Source organism: Hetaerina americana, unplaced genomic scaffold (assembly GCF_022747635.1).
Source record: "Hetaerina americana unplaced genomic scaffold, ioHetAmer1.1.p SCAF_24, whole genome shotgun sequence".
In the NCBI taxonomy this organism is placed as follows: domain Eukaryota; kingdom Metazoa; phylum Arthropoda; class Insecta; order Odonata; family Calopterygidae; genus Hetaerina; species Hetaerina americana.
The window spans coordinates 5,479,925-5,496,940 of record NW_027286808.1 but is presented as its reverse complement, the minus strand read 5'-3'; the positions used below and the strand labels follow the sequence as shown (position 1 = coordinate 5,496,940).

Below are 17,016 nucleotides of genomic sequence, written 5' to 3'. Positions count from 1 at the left end.
ATTTCTGCAATTGTAAAAAATCGCCAACACACACAGAGATAGATGTACTCTTGGCTACGTAACTTTTGCAAATGTCAAGTTATGACACTAAGATTTAAAGGGAATATCAACAACAGATGCACCAATTTAACAAAAAAAACAGAACTCAAATCGGAACGATGGGAGCGCCACACGGTGGTTATTCCGGGAACTTTTTGATCAAGGTAGTATATAAACAATTTTTATTGCTCTGGGAGCAAAGTCACTTGGAGCAGAATACAGATTACATTAGGTTTTGAAACCTATGGAGTGAAACTGGTTCTAAACTACTGAAACAAGACATAATTTGACATCAGTTGAACGAAACATATAGTACAATACATACATACACATAATAGAAGTAGGAAGTGGGTTCGAAAGCAAATAAAACATTAACGAAATTTCCTAATCAAAAATATGTACTCACTGCCTTGGAGTCAATCTTTTGACTTACAATCAGATACAGGGAATGCTAACTCTTTTGTGTGCACGCAATAAAGTAGTGCCACCAAACTTGACCGGATCCCATTTACATATTTAAATGTGCAATTTATGTTATCTACATTTGGCTCTAAACTGCAAATAGTAAATGCAATGAATGGACCTATCTTTGCTCGTAAATACGCTTCATTCTACGCCAGTGTTTTTCTAACTTTTGGTACGCGTATTATCCGTAATCATGAAGAGTTTAGTGGTTAAATGACGCGACTCTTGAGGTTCCATTTTTCTCTTTTCCTATTATTACATTTTTTGAATGTTTTATTTTATGCGCGTATACTACTTAAAATAATATATAAGGATACAGGACGTATACAAATATATGTATGTATTTGGCCAATATGGCTCGTCTCTTTTTTCTGGCTATGCGTACCGCGAAACGCACTGTTCCTATCCTTAATGGTTTTGTATGATTGCTTTACTACTGTCCTGTCCTCCTGTATGCCGTCCTTTCCTCTTGTACGTCGTCTATTTCTCCTTTGACGGGTGGAATAGCTCCATAGCGCCATCTCTTGGCCAAAGAATAGGGACACTTGGCTGCATAAACCCCCACACATTTCAGTGTAAATTACGTTTCCTGGATAAATGAAGTGATTAGAGCATCGGCCCGGCAAGTTGAAAGATTCGTGGTTCAAGTCCCGGTCAAGGAAATATTTTTACGCTTGTTGTCTGTTCGATTCCGCCTTCCCAACCTCTCCTGTGTTCGTTCTTATAGGTGTTACTATCCCTTTTCCTTGTTTCTAGTTCCATGTGAATTAATATTTGTTCGCCATATAGCGGGTATTCGTGTTTGAACATATATATATATATATATATATATATATATATATATATATATATATATATATATATATATTCGTGTTTGAACATATATATATATATATATATATATATATATATATATGTTCAAACACGAATATATATATATATATATATATATATATATATATATATATATATATATATGTTCAAACACGAATACCCGCTATATGGCGAACAAATATTAATATATATATTGTATATAATATATATATTGTAACAAATATTAATATAACAAATATTGCTATTACTATATATACATATATACACACACATATATATATACATATATATACACACATATATATATATACATATATATACACACATATATATATATATATAATATTATATATATGTATATATATGAGGATATACCTACTTAATCATAATGGAATTAATTATCACTGAGTGTTTTAAATGTTTCCCCATTTATAATGTTGGTTTTGTCTCCACTAGAATTTATTTCAATTGGAAATTTTTGTGAAGGAAACTATTTCACGCTATGCAAATGCACTCACGACATACGCACACGCATTCAATATGAAAGAGCGGATAGACGCGAGATGACTTGAGAGAGGAAGGGTGGAATGCCGATGGAGATGGAAGCGTGCTCACGCGACAAGTGGAGACGAAGAGGAGGAGAGACAAATAAAAAAGAGCAGACGGGAGATGATATTTTGAGTTCACCGAGGGAAGGAATGCGGGGGAGGGAATGTAGAGGCGAAGCAGTGCGCACCGACCCGAACAGGAACATGCGGGAGGGAAGTGAGGTGGGGGAAGGAGGGGGGGTGGCGACGAGAGTAGCAGACAAAAAAACCGAAGACATAAAAAGAAATGAAAAAGCGTGAAGAATGCATTGAGTGGATGAAGGCGACGAGAGAAAAAAACCACGCGTACTTACGGTAGGGCGGGAGATCGATCCGAATGGCAAAGGCTTGTTGAACAAGAAAAAAAAACATTGAATATAATGAATTTTCCTTCCGGGGTGAGCGCAAGTACGTCCCCACGCCCCCAATATCTCCACCCCTCAACACCCGGAAAGGGGGCCACTGGACTAATTGTTTAAAAATTCCCGACGCGGAAATCGATATCGCATTCGCGGAAAGGAAGGAGGAGAGGGAGGATGGAGGTAGGGGGTACGGGGCGCGCTGCCGAACCTCCTCGCAGGAAAGCGAAGGAAGGAGGGTGAACGAGGACGAGAAAAAAGAGCCAGAGAAGGAGATTCGTATGCGCACGAATTTACAGCCGGGAGTGGGAGAGGAGGGAGTCGTAATTAAAAAATATAGGCCGCGTTAATGGGGCGAGATTAGTGAGCGGTGTGACGGGGGATGTGGGGAAGATGTCGAAACGAGAGGAGAGATTGGCGGGGTACCGATGAACACGCCGAAGGGGAAAAGGGGAATGTGGGAGAGAGGAGATGAAGCGGGCGCGATAAGTGGAAAGGGAGGTAGGGTGCGAAGAGAGGAAACGGAAGGGGGGAATGGGGATGAAACAAAAGCAACCCCCTTATGTTACGGCGCGAACGTCGACCGGGAAGAATAACGGGGGATGGAGATAAGAACACTTACGGCGCGCACTCTTCCTTTCCTTACTCCTTTCCCTACTCCCTTACGCGCCCGCTCGGATCGTGTCCTCTCACCCCCGTAAGAAACGAGCCGATAAATGCCATCGACATTTTTTTTATTCGAGTAGTTTCCCCTCCGTGAAAAAAGGGGAAAATCCTGAGATTCAAAGGCATCCCCAACGATCTGGGAAATTTTAACGTCGCGACGAGGCCAGCACTCGGAACAAAATAATAACAAGAAATCAACGTTTCATAATCTTTTTTCAGCACGTCAAAGATCTTTTGGACACATTTATTTAGCCCACTTCTGTCGGAATTAATGGAGCCAATTTGAGTAGTCAGCAATCGTATGGCAAGTGGGAATTTTTTTTCAGGCGGAATTCGGATATCTAATTAGGAAAAGATAGCTAATGATCCTTGGACCGTGACAAAAATTTCATTCTTCGACGTTCAGGCATTCAGCTGATTCGATTAAAACCTGTCCACGCCAATGTTGCGATTCTTCCTTTAACGAAAACCTGATACGAGCTTTCAGGCACCAAATCATTACACCATATTAACATGTTACGTCAAGTTGTGACTAAACTCATCGTATGAATTTATTTATTGCTCAAGGGGGAGCCACCGCAAATAACCAACATTATCCATTACCATTTGGTATCGAAAAATTATATACAGTACTTCACATCTAAATCATATGCAGTCGTGGCCGAGTGGTTAAGGCGTCTGACTAGAAATCAGATTCCCCCTGGGAGCGTAGGTTCGAATCCTACCGACTGCGAATTTTTTCTCAACACATTAATACATAATCGCTTTCGTAACAGTGCACGTCTTACATGAACCGTGCAAAAAGATTTGGCAACTAATTAAACATTGTTGGTTATATGGGGAGGCTCTGCATTTGTTAAGCATATTATTATAATACAAAATATGGTAATGGGACCACGAGCACATATGTTAAATGCGTTTCCTGAACAACGTAATTTTTTGAAGGAAGTAGTTCAATGTCTTTTACATAAGGTTTCCTGAACAAGCTAATTTTTGCAGGAAGTAGTTCAATGTATTTTATATTAGGTTTCCTAGTACAGTACCATCTTCCTTTTCGTGGTATATCACATCAATGACAACGAATTTTGAGTTGAACGTGAATGGCATTGAAAATTTCGCAACGATTACGCCTTAATGTCCATAACTCATGCAAAAAATAAGGTCCCAAGAACCCTTGGGGTTTCGGCGGGGGGGAGAAACTGCGTGCGTGTGCCCCCTCGTCGTGGAAGAGGAGGTAAACTGGCAATCATAAGCATTACACACCTTAGATTTTATCACCCCCCGACCATTGTCTCAGTGACGGCCGGTCGTTATGAAGGCGGATAGCTGGGAGAATTACGGGGGTTTCACACACCTTGACGGGAGGAAGGGTGGGGGGTTTATGAGATTTGGGAGACGAACACGACGGGGCGGCACGGCCACTTCCCCCGTCTCGTCCCGAAATTTCAGCCGTCCCTCCCTGAAAATTTCAACACGTCGAGCAGCGCGACTCAATTATTCCCGGCGTGCGATACGGACGCCGGGGGTGCGGAAACTGGTGAATGGAGGAGGGGGAATGGGAGTGGAGGGAGGGGAGGGCTTCGTAGAAGGAAAAAAAAGGATAGGGACAGACGGACGCGTAAAACGAGATGCGGTGCAAGAGTTGAGGACGGCGCAATCTCTCACGACTCCGTAGAGAGGACGGCGAATTATGGAGAGCGAGGGAGAGGCGGGGGAAGTGACGGGATGGAGGATAAATCTCGAGATTTAACCCTGGAGAACCGTTAAAGCGGAAGAATCGGAAAGAAACAAAGGGGATGGGAGGACAAAAGCGGAAGGGGGAGCATGGAGGGGGGCCTTGGGGAACGTGAGAAAGAGAGATGGAGGGAGGGAGGGAGAAGAGATAGGTCCGAGGGAAATTGGGCGAGGGGAGGGACAAACAGAGAGGGCCATTTGTAACGCCTGGAAAAAAGAGGGAGAGAGAGAGAGAGAGAGAGAGAAAGGGGGTTCGTGAGTTTGGGGGAGGAGGCGAAATAAGCGATTCGCGAAATGGTGGGAGAGGGTGGGAGCGAGTTGGGGTTTAGTGTGGAGGGCGTTGGACTTCCAAGTGTGAAGTGGGAGGGAAAGAGGATAGGTTTTTTTCCCCAAAACAGCGGGAGGAGGTGGGGTGGGCGGGGGATCGCAGGGGGGCGAGTGTCGGAATGGGAAGGGACAGGGGAGGAGGTGAGGGATTCCGGAGAGGAAGAAAAAAGAGGCTGTTTTGGGGGAAGTAGGAAGTCCAGGGATCAGGGCACGCTCTCAAAACCCGCCTCCTCCCCAACCCATCAAGAACTACCACCTGCACACAAAATCGAAAGCAGCAGGGGAGAATCGGGAATTGACCAACCTAGGCCAAGAGGGCCAGGCGAAACTGTAGTCCGTCAAGGCCCGAGTGACAAGTGAAAGTCCTGAGGCTAGGGTAGCCTCCATTAATCATAGACTCATTTTGAAGTCCACTGTAAAAGTTTGCGCTTTCCTTTCTACTCCAGGCATATTATGGCACTCAGAACATTATATTAAGACGAAGTGCCTCGGCATATTTTTTACTATTAACCAATTTAAAACAGACATCTAGCGATCTAACTTAGGGTGTTCTTAATGGTACACGCGTACGTTGCTGATTTTTCATTATAACAGTGAAGTCTCCTGCGCACAGTGGGATTAGGCCGTTGGGACCGATGTTTAAAAATATTTCATATTTTTTGGATTTGTAAAATATTTGGTAATTAGCAAACCAAATATCCGCAATACCATTTTTTCCTGGTAACTATTTTGGTGATGAAATATGCAACGTAACAGTAAAAATATTTAGAAGCTAATTTAGAAAAAGTTATATAGTTGTCCGATGAATTCTTAACGGTCATTTTTCACTGAAATATGCATTTGGAAAAAATGCGTGAAAAAAGAACATTCAGCTTACTGTTTACAAGAAACATGCAAGACATGCGAACGTCACTTTTCTTAAGGATGAATGATCATCACGAATTCTCACTACCGCGTTGTGAGTAAAACCTCACCCTTGACGATTCATCACGAATACTTAAATACGAGTAATTAACTTAATCACTTAAATTTTATTCGTGCTCGGACTATTCGAGATGGAGAAAAAAAATAACCCCATAGTTGCATTGCGATGGCATGATTAAATCAATTTGACCGAGAAAATGGATCATGACTATGGTGAAGTGGGCAATGTTGGAATAGGAAAATAAGGAAGTGATGTTAAGGTATCGTTTATAATGAAATACTGCATGAATTAAGACTATAGAGTATTTTTTTTTACTTTTGTCAAAAGTAATAAAATAATTAGATTTGGGAATTGGGCACCATTTGAAAACTAGTCTGAGGAGAAGATATGTTAGGCAATCAAATTCTCAAATTTGTCACCATGACGATTATAGATGATAATGGCTTCGTTTGTTCTAAAATAAAAGGAGAGAAAATTAAACGCTGGTACTCAACGATTATACAGCTGAATTACGATAAAAGTACAATATAATTTCACACGTACTGTAGTTACTCCTGAATTGGATTTGAACTGAAAAAATACAGAAAGAAATTTTACAACCTTAACAGGAATAGTTTTTACTCCAGGTTCAAAATCATTATACATTTTTCAAAAACCATAAGCACAGTAATCAACTCGAAGGTCGCTTTGGTAGGTGATTGCAGAGTTCACCCAGTACTAAGCCCGACGGCGTGGGAATTTCACACATCAGGGTAGGGGGGCCAGTTCCTGTCCCTGGGCCGGTTATGGTTTCCCAGGAAGATCTGGCACCCGAAAAATCACATAGCTTGGGTGGAGCAGCAGGTGCCCAGGGAGGCTTGCCCGGGAATGGAACCCTTGGCCCTCCTTTGAGTAGTCCAACGCTCTACCCCCTGGACTACTGGGACCCACTATACATTTAAACGTTTCCCTTTTCAATTACATTTACTTTTATCTAAGAATAAATTGAAAGTGAAATACCAGAGATTTTAGCCGATTTAAAGGGTATCGGAAGAAATACAGGGTCAAAAGAAATAGGAATAATAAATAACTGTTAGGCTCCACCTTGAGTATGCTGCAAGTTCACGGGATCTGCATGAGCTGGCTTAATTTTGGAACTAGATCGAGTGCAACGTAGCAGAGCTAGCTATACGAAAAGTTGTCATGAACAAGGTGCGGGATTGTGCATGCATGGCTGGTGACCTAACACCCCCCGCCACACGCCCTCTCGTGGTATTTTAAAGGTGTAGATGAAATATTTCACGGAAAATATTGATTATACCCATACCCAATTAGAATGAGGGTGAAATTTTATTGAAACTCGCATATATGTCTAATTTTGTGGCGTTGGTAGGCACACAGAAAAGAAACAGGGAATGGAAAAAAGGTTTAGGTACATAGATTCATGACAACAAAAAGTTAAGATACCAAAACTTGAAGTCTCTTGAAACTTTCCCAGTAAAATATAATTTCTCTTAGAAAACCAATGCTTGTAAACACTTTATATTAATCCTACGCTATTTAAAACTTGGCTATTTCAATTCTCAGTCACTTGACTGTCATCCATATTCATATGATAACCTGAAAAAGTGCAAAGGTTTACAGTAGAATCCCAAATTAAAGTTGATATCCGACTCACAAATGTATCCCACAACTGGTGCCACCACATCCACTGGAGGCTTGGATAGCATGTTCGCCGATCTCCACCACAACAGAAATCGTTCTTTTGTGTCTCAAAGCACAGAACAATATTTTAACATCTGCAAAAATAAAGGAATACCACGCTTTTCGAAACGAACTCGGGAAATGCGAATGTAAAACGTGTCCATTCGGGAATGTTAAAATTTCTACGAGCATCGTCATTGAAATTTGTTGTGCTCAAAATTTTGCATATGAGCGCGAACATATGACGGTAGCCTGCAGGAAGCGAAAGAAAAATAACAAATTTAAGCGTGCCACGGAACCGTGGAACCCCTCCCCCACATCTCTTCTCGGCGAATTCCCACAGCCATAAAGAAAACAAGACAAAAGCTTCCTAGCGCAAGTATGCTGGGCACCAATATTTTTCAGGCCGACAAGATAAAAGAAAGAAAATGGGAAATAGTGACCACACCATGGGAACGAGGGGAAATAGGATTGGGCGAAGTAAAAAGGGAGAGGAAAGAAGGGAGAAAAAGAGGAACCAGACGGAATAGAGAGTTTACGTTGAAGTCTCCGTCAGAGGTTTTAACAAATAAATCTTGAAATTATTAATAAGGTCAGTTATCATAGAAGGGGTACATAGGTAAAAGAAAAAATAACATTTAAATGAGATCAGAGAAAAATCAGTTGAAGGTTATACTACTATCTCACTTTACCAATGTGCAATGCCTCATCCTCGGAAGACCATGCATATAATTGTAATTGACCTGTGCTTGACATAATTTGACGAGTTGCCAACTCGAGTCTGGAACGCTTAATTACGTGCCATGCACCACACACTCACGACAGCTAATGATGGGTAAGCACGCTGGCTGGCACTGATCTTTTCCATCATTCTTTAATTTTAGTGTAAACACTTTTCCGTTATCCTGTCAGTATCCACTAAATAAAATGTATGTAAGCATTCGGAATATCTTTCCGTCAATTGAAACGATTGTAATTATATTGCTCTTCGTTCAATGGTGAATATCATCTAAAACAAAGTAAAGGAGATCAATGGTGAGAAATCTGCCCAAATCGTCTTCATAATTCACCTTCAACTGCATCAACGCAATACCCCGAAAGCCTCGGCAAGAGCGTGTGTTGGGGGATGCTGGGACATTACCCGTAAAGTTGCACGCAGCTACATGACATACCGCCAAAGACATACTAATACACACCTTTGGCGGAACCAAACAGACACTCACGAAGAAATCAAATACTTTTTCTCTTTTCAATTATATTTTTCCAGGACCGAACTGATCATATCTTCGGAAAATGTATACTGCAGTAAATTATTTACTATTTTCATGAAATAAAATTTTCAGCAGTGATCGAATTGACATCCATTTTCTCTCCATTTATCTTGCCATTGATTCTTACAGAAAAACCTAATTAAACAGTTTAAAAATGTACAGTCAGCAGAACAGTAGAAACACATGATTTCCAAATATATTTCGCAATTGCCTTAGAACAAAGAAGTGAATCAATATATGCTTTTATCTCACTTTTTCACATTTTTTCCATCTACCGTTTGAATTTGCACCGTACCGACAGCATCATTGGGTCCGTTGCTTAGTCCCAGCTGCATACTATATGTGATGCTATCAAAACTAAGAAAGAAATAAAGTGTCGATCAGCCACCTAACTATCAAAACTTTAGCAAAAGAGAAAATGGTGATTAAGAATTAAAATTCGTTCCATTGAGACACAACCTTGATGAGTTTTCGTATACATAACAGCTCACTTACTATGATTTACTTTGATTCATAGATGCTGTGACAATTTATCATGAATTTACCAAAGTTATACAATAGGCTCATTACCAGAACCTTGAAAAACAAACGGTTGCTACAGTGCTGCCATTGGAAGCAAGCTGATTTAACAACTTTTAGCAGGAATTTCTGGGGAAAGTCTAACAAACTATTTACGAAGAGGGTGGATTCATGGCCGAATACACAAGATCAGAACGAGAAAAAGATCGGAACGGCCAAAAAACATTTGCTACCTAAGCTACCGATCACGATGTCACTTAATCAACAATCGAATTCCATTGCCGCATTATCAATTTCGACAAGCTTTTATTTATTTCCGCAGGAGATAAAGGGGATCCCGCGGACGAACAGGAAGAGAGGGAAAGAGCATCGCTGTGCCGGGAGAAGAGCAACAACGAAGGGTGGACGGATAAGGGAGGGTAGCGTGAAAAAAGGGAGAATACAAAAGACCGTGGGCCGGCGTTGAACGGGGGCGGGACGCGCCGGTGACCCGCGCACCCCCGTTCATCGCCTCTCCGCGCCCCGGCCTCTTCCACCACCTTGTACCTCCCTCTGCACACCCCCCCCATGCCCTCCACCCACGACCCCACCTCCCCACGAAAGGCAGGAGACATGCATACATACACATACACACACCCCCGCGCGCACACAAACATTCGCGTATACACGGCCTCGCACCCACACGGCAGCGGGCACGAGGGGGAAACTCCGCTGGTGGCGGCTTATCGTCCTCTCGCATGCTTTAACAGGCGCCTCTCATCCTCCCCTCCCGCGCACCCCAGCCCTGCGTCTCCATCTCTTCCCCCACCCCCGTCCGACGTCGCCACCCTCACCCTTTACCTCACTCCCGCCCGTCCCACGAGGGATCCCGGCACACAAAGACCGCCATCCAACCGACCAAGCCTTTCTCTCCTCATTACCTCCAACCCCGGCGCACGCACTGGACGGGTGAATGGGATATGCCTCGGCACGTGTCCGCCGGCATGGGGGAGGGCAGTCGCCGCTCCAGTCCGCTTGGTCCGGACGTGTTCTGCGGCGTGGTTCATTTTTCCTTCTTTTAATCCCCTTCCCCCCTCCCCGCTCCCCTCACACTACACCCCCCCGTTGGTCCCTCACATGTCCCTTTCTCCCACACCCCACCCACAACGCGGGCGGGGGAGCTCGAGGAATAAAAAAATAGGAGCATAAATACAATATGGGGATGATTGCGCCCTGCTTGACGTTTGATCAACGCGCTATCTCCACTCGGGCGGACGGCGCGGCGTCGGCTTGGAGTGATAGCCGCGGAAATGTACGACGGGACCGCGCGGCGGAAAGAAGCACGCGCCGCGCGAGCGCTTGGAAAATAAAAAAAAGATGAGAGGGAATCGCGAAAAAAAATGACAATCGCCCAAGCGCGCGTATTTTATTCCCTCTTGTCGGCGTCAGAAAAAAAAGCGACGAGGCGCGGAAGGGTGTGAAAGGAGCATAAATGAATACGTGGCTCCTCCTAGATGGGCAATATGGATTTTCACTCCCAGCGGTAGGGAGAATTTTCCGGCGATGGTGGTGATGATGACGATGGTGACAGCGAGACCGATGATGACGGAGGCAAGGGGAAAGTGGGGAACCGCTTGGCATCCACAATGCCCCGCTCGACGGATGTGAAGAGATTTAAAACGATGTCCAAGAGATTTTTGGATGCAAAAAAGAGAGACATTTCCACGTAGCAAGTTGAGTTAAGAATATTAAAGTTTAGGATATTTGGGCTCGATTATTTCATTCAATTAAATTCATACCTAAGCAAATATGTAGCCTAGTGTATACATTCATGAATTTAAGTCGTATTTTGAGTGCGCACTGGCAATTTATGGTAGCCAGCTCTCACATGATAAACGAGAACATGAGGACTTGGCTATATTGTCTCCTTGAAACATGTAAAATAACTCTTTACGTACATGTATAGATGTTTCGGTAGTACGTTATTACTTGTACTTCCTACAGTTCTATATCTAGATCCTCTGGTAATTGCAAAGATAGGACAGGTTATACTTAATATGTGCGTTTTCTTTCTCCATTAAATTGTTACACTTAGCGTCCTATATCCATTGTTATACATAAACACGCACATGTATATCATTGTTAATAATCCGATGCAAATGCCAAAAAGTGCTGTTTCCGGATTAATGCTTTAAATATATACATGTATTTGATTTAATACCTCAAGTTATCTCCAATTATACGAGGCATAATTTTTAACAGATTTAGTGGTTTCATTTCAGCTCTGTTCGTGATAGCTCAACATTAACAAAAAAGTTTTGTAAACTCTGTTAGTGTATTCAATTGTGGCTTTGTTCTCGTTTGGTTTACACCAAACGAGAACAATGTGACTTGGTGTCTCTCAAAGGAGAAGTTGAGGAAATGTGAAATAAATTTAAACCCGAGCAAAACGCGTCAGGGAATAAACAGGTAATTTCCTGTGATTGAATACACACGAAATCTGTATTTTTCATAGGAAAGAATAGGAAAGAAATATTTGAAAGATGGTTTATGGGTAAAATATTCCCATTTTTATGATTTTTATATTTTTTATGATGAATTTTGGGCATCATTCCTTCTCAAGAGATTTTCGAGATCTAACCGAGTAGCTATAAAATCCTAGAAATTTTAAGTTTCATTATATATGAGATTACAAAACCACATTTGATGATGTTTTACTTAATTAACTGGCAGTAACGCAAGCAAAGACTTGAGATCGAGTCGCAAAATAAAGTCGAACCGTAAGGCAATAAATGAATTGGGGAGAATATTTTTGTCCATAGGAATGAACCCAACATTCAACATCATCTCCCGAATAAGAGGATATATTTGCAGGTAAGGCGTCTAAAACACACATATTTATAAATGCTTCACGAATGTGCTGGCAATGACGTAAAATTAATACCAAAACTGTGACAATACCTTTGCCAAAGAGGTGAGATTGAAAAGAGAGAAATTATCATTCCATTTACCTTGCGCGATGAATAAAGCAAGTCCCGCACCTTAGTTTCCCAATCCATCTCCTATCGTCTTTTAAATTCTCCACCTACTCGTGAGGGCAACTCACTGAATTCAAAAGTTTGCCACACGTCCAGGAGAGGAAAAAGAGGTATTATTAAGGAGTTGGCATTTCCGACGGTCTTCGCATCGATACTGATCGCACAATGGCAACAGGTGCACGAAAATACGTACAGAGAACGCGTGGGCAATCGGGGAGTGAAGGGAAAAAATAAGCTGGGATGGTATCGAAATCCGTATTATGTGTGATTAATGATGACGAAGAGACGGAATAAACATGTACGAGTACCACCAAAATACTGATTCGATGAACGTTTTCTCTCAGACGATAAAGCATCCGGCATTATCTCAACCCGGCTACGAGCAAAAAAATACCATTTCCATCTGTTCAATTGAAGGTAAAACACTTAACCAAACATTGGTCTGTGGTTACGCTGTTTTTCTGTGAAACGGATATAAGTATATTATTCCGATGATACATTAAAAGTTTCCGGAAAAATGTGACCGGAAAGTCTTTCATTTTGCACCCAACGTATATAAGTCGTTTCAGTTGAATGAATTTCTTGATTCATAGCATTTAATTTTTAAGTTAAAATGTAATTTTCACATCATGGTGGTTTCAAAAGTTTATGAAATATGCTTTTAGGTATTTCATGGTTTTCTTGGTCAACATTTAAATATATTCGCTCGGGCGATTGAGGTAAATTATCCATTTTTTGTTGCTGACTTTGAACTTAAACCCTTCATGCAATGAGCACATCAAATGAGTGTCCATAACAGTAAAAACTTATCTCACTTTCTTTCAAACCGTAAGATGAGGACTACGGAGATAACTCAGGCGAAATTCGCGAGACAGAGATAAATTTATCTGGACAGTATCTCAGTGTTATCGCGGATGAGTTGATCATATATTCATACGGCGGAAATTCTACACCAATGACCGCTAAGATATATGTTCATAATTGAAAATACCACGCTGACTTAACTCATAAAATATCTTATCTTCGTTATCAAGATTGGAAATTTTCGTGAATGATTACAATGAGGTTATGCATTCCAAGAAGGAGTTCCATGAAAAGATGCTTGTCTCTGAGAAATGAGTTAAAAATGTACATGGGATAAGTGGATGACGCCGAACGGCATATTTATCTCCAATTAAAACAAACTTTTGATGGTATGGCACGCATTAAAAAGAATGGCAATGAGAAGAGTAGGTAGTAGGAGTTGTCACTTAACATATTCTCTAGCAGAGAGATCGAATTCTCTTCAGTACTTTCACTTCAGAAACATTTCACGGGATGGCCAATGATCTCCAGACCTAAAATAACCCGTTTCTCCGGCACAGTACTTTAAGGCAATGTGACATGCAACTAACTCTACTCGTAAACTTCACTGGGTGAGTGGACGTGAACGCCCATTGTTGCTTATCCTTCGATAGAAAAAATGTGACGACTCATCATTGAAAAGTCGCTAAATCAAATTACTATTGGAATGCTTTCTGAATGAAGGAAAATATGTTTATTATGTGTCAGCAACGAAGAAGAGCAGAGTGCGAGACGGAAAGACGGAGACAGTCGGGCATTGAATGGAACGATTCCAAACGGCCACTCGAAAGATCGCCGCAATCCAAGGGGCGGACTGAAGTCCTCCAAACACACGATTCGTCGAGTTCCATAAAACTACCGCCTGCAGAGAAAAAAGAGAGGGTGTTGCCATATGGATAGAATCATAGATTACTGAAGGAGGATCCAGATGATGCTTCTGGAAACCGTGACACGTCATCTTGCGCGTGTTAAACTTGAGAAAATAGAAGCGTCGTAGGGCGAGGAACAGGACTTCTCCTAAGGTAAGATCTATCCTCACACCTATCGAAGCAGCCTGCGTTTTTAAAACTATTGCGCGAAAGAAAAAAAAGGTTTTTCTACTGTTGTCACGACGTTAAGATACGACCGAGAGTCAAGATCATTTGCGCCAGCAGGGAGAGGTGGATAACTTGGCTGAACTAGGAATGAAGAAATTGTTGAGAGAAGCCCAACGTGGCGGTAAGCCTTCTCGAGAGACACCAAACCACATTTTAACGTCCCATCCGACTGGTGGAGTACTCCACCAGAAATGCTCTGCACATAACACGCAATTATGAATTGGAATACTTATGAAAAATTCTGCCACCGCCGGGATTCAAACCCAAGCACTCGGAGTTGGAAACCAGTACAGAAGCCGCCGCTCCAACGCGATCCTCGATAAAGGCTTAATGGAAGTATAAAGAGCAAGAATGAATACCGCTGTAGGTAAGCGCACAATGGACCGAGGGGCGGTTTCATATATGGCAATAATATTTCGCTTATTTTGCAACTGCGATTCATTCTTTTTCGACCAAACGGATCAACGATAGGTTAAGCGTACCGCATTGCTTCGAAGGATATGTGAATGGACGCGCGGAGTCCGGAGCAGGAATGTGTGATTCAGGAAAAAAATGGCATGTCAGGATCTCTACTTCTCATCCCATCCATGGCATCCTTCGAAAAAAACTCGCGGAAGAGACCTGGTACCGCTATCCGAATACCTACTGCCAACCGATGTGATTCTCAAAGCGGTGGTCCGCGCCGGTTCGCTAGCCTCCAGTCACCGCCGATCCGAATTGGACTCATGGGAATGCCACACATTTTGTAATCGATTCCAGTTCCCTTCGTATTTCCATACGGAATGTAATACATTACCCGAGCCATTTTCGCATAAAAATTTAGAAAAAAAATGATTTTCTTTCATTTAAGCGTACTTCTGCATGAAAGGCATTTTTTTAATATTTCAAATGTCTTCCATCAATTTCACGGAGTTTATCAAACGAGATGCCTCCGGTCTCTCGTATTCCAATGAAACTATCGCAGACCGCCGACAACCTCTGACACCATTTAGGGGAGCCGGAAGAGAGGATGAGGAACTCGTGACCCAACGCAATCAACTATCACACGCGTCGATAAACGACCGAAGCGTAAAAGAAGCCAAGAGACCTCGGGACCAGAGACCACGCTCTTCATCTCGTCAAAAACTAAGCGTTCGCATAGAAATAAAAAATGAGGATCTAGGAAAGTGTACGGGGTTCGTTCACTTTGACATCAAATCTCAACTTTATTCGTCGAGTTACTTGATAGACAACATATTTATGGTTTTTCGTGATTTTTTCTTTTAAATTCGGCCGTTTACTCATAAAAAAATACTAAAAAGTTACCACCCAATCGGGTATGAGTATAATGTCATAAAAGAATTTCAGGGATGCGTCTCCGGTGCAGGCGACAGCGAACTTTAAAAAAGGGAAAGAATAGAACGTCTTTCGGTCAAGATTTGGCAGAGCAAAATGTACGAAGTAGCATGGCGATTCGATGCAAAATGATTAGGAAATAATAAATATTTTCCCTACCTTACATGATACGCTAACTAAAAGTTATAGTGAAATAAACCCTCAAGATTAAAGTCGTTAACTTTTCGCCCTTGAAAAACCGAGAGCCAAGCAGAAGATCGAGAATATAAAATAAGGGTTATCTCATTTTCTTAAACTCTAACGAAAACGGCAATACAAAATTGAAGAAAATCATTCGTTTCAGAGTTAAATACATAGAGGACAATTTAAAATATATCTGAGGTATTTTCGTTTAAGTGCAGTATAAGTTATCAGGTTTATCAGAAAAACTAATGACTTTATCTGTTATGAAAAACCAACGATTCCTTCAATAACCTTTAGTGAGTGGTTATTGAGAGGATAAGTTTAATTTGTAACTTATTGGATTTTCTACAGCTGATTCCCTGAATAACCTCTCAACAAAGATTATTCTGACGATCACCTGCATAAAGTCCATTAAGTAGCCACATAAATCAAACGGGACTCGAACCAAAATCTCCAGTGTAATCGAAGAGTTCGTTAGCCATTTAGCTAATTGGGTAGGTCTTGACAAGTCCCAAATGCCTTATTACCAGGAAAGACTTGAAAAAATATGGATTTTATGAATGTGTTAAATTCTGGGTGATCTATCATTTCAAATCAATAACTTTCACGGGAATCATTAAACACTAATGTAAACATTTGCACATGTTGATCAACTGCTATTCCAAAACTGAAATCATTTCTATTTAACGGGGAAGTGGAAAATAAAATATGCTTAAATCATGAAGTGGTTGAAAATTTGTGCTTCACAGAACTATTCCCGATCAAAATAATGACATAATGACCGTAAATTCGAAATTAGCTGATTTTTATATCTTGAAAATTAAATTGCAGTTTCATGTAAATATTTTCGTTAAAAATTACGCTTATTGAAACTATCAACATCGTTGTTCTCTAATGCTAAGTCGTTGGTCTTATTATTGAATAAAAGTTGCCTTCGTAGCCCAATGGATACCCTGTCTCCCGAATATTCCAGCAGAAATCCGTGACGAGACTCAAATTTCGTACGAGGTCCTCGGGTTCAAAGGTATGTACGGGATACACTGCTCCGGGATACGCTCGCCAAGTTTTTATGCTAATCAAGAGCGCCATCCCACCCACCATTTGGGTGACAGCACGATCTTTGGCGAACGCA

At 41.6% G+C, this 17,016-nt stretch overlaps 1 non-coding gene across 1 annotated transcript; it reads left to right on the top strand.

Annotated features, from left to right (window-relative positions):
* The first annotated feature begins 3,601 nt into the window (after positions 1 to 3,601).
* TRNAS-AGA (transfer RNA serine (anticodon AGA)) lies at positions 3,602 to 3,683 on the top strand. Its single transcript has one exon. It is a non-coding gene; the product is annotated as a tRNA-Ser (tRNA).
* The last annotated feature ends 13,333 nt before the right edge of the window (positions 3,684 to 17,016 follow it).